This window comes from Fukomys damarensis, unplaced genomic scaffold (assembly GCF_012274545.1).
Source record: "Fukomys damarensis isolate Sample0158 unplaced genomic scaffold, DMR_v1.0_HiC HiC_scaffold_16, whole genome shotgun sequence".
Taxonomy (NCBI): domain Eukaryota; kingdom Metazoa; phylum Chordata; class Mammalia; order Rodentia; family Bathyergidae; genus Fukomys; species Fukomys damarensis.
Genome location: NW_022900928.1, coordinates 130,751,778 through 130,752,003, shown reverse-complemented (window position 1 = coordinate 130,752,003; position 226 = coordinate 130,751,778).

Here is a 226-nt window from a genome sequence, read left to right as displayed (position 1 = left end):
ATATGGCAAATAAGTGGTATAAATATCAGGGAAGTGTTTTGCAGATGATATTATATATCTAGCAATTTTACAAACTAATACAAGAAAATAATAATATGGCTAGATACAAGATAAATGTGCAAAGGGGCTGGGATTTAGCTCAGAGGTTCGGTGGCCTGCCTTGCAAGCTCAATGACCTGAGTTCAATCCCCAGTACCAAAAAAAAAAAAAAAAAAGAAACATGTGC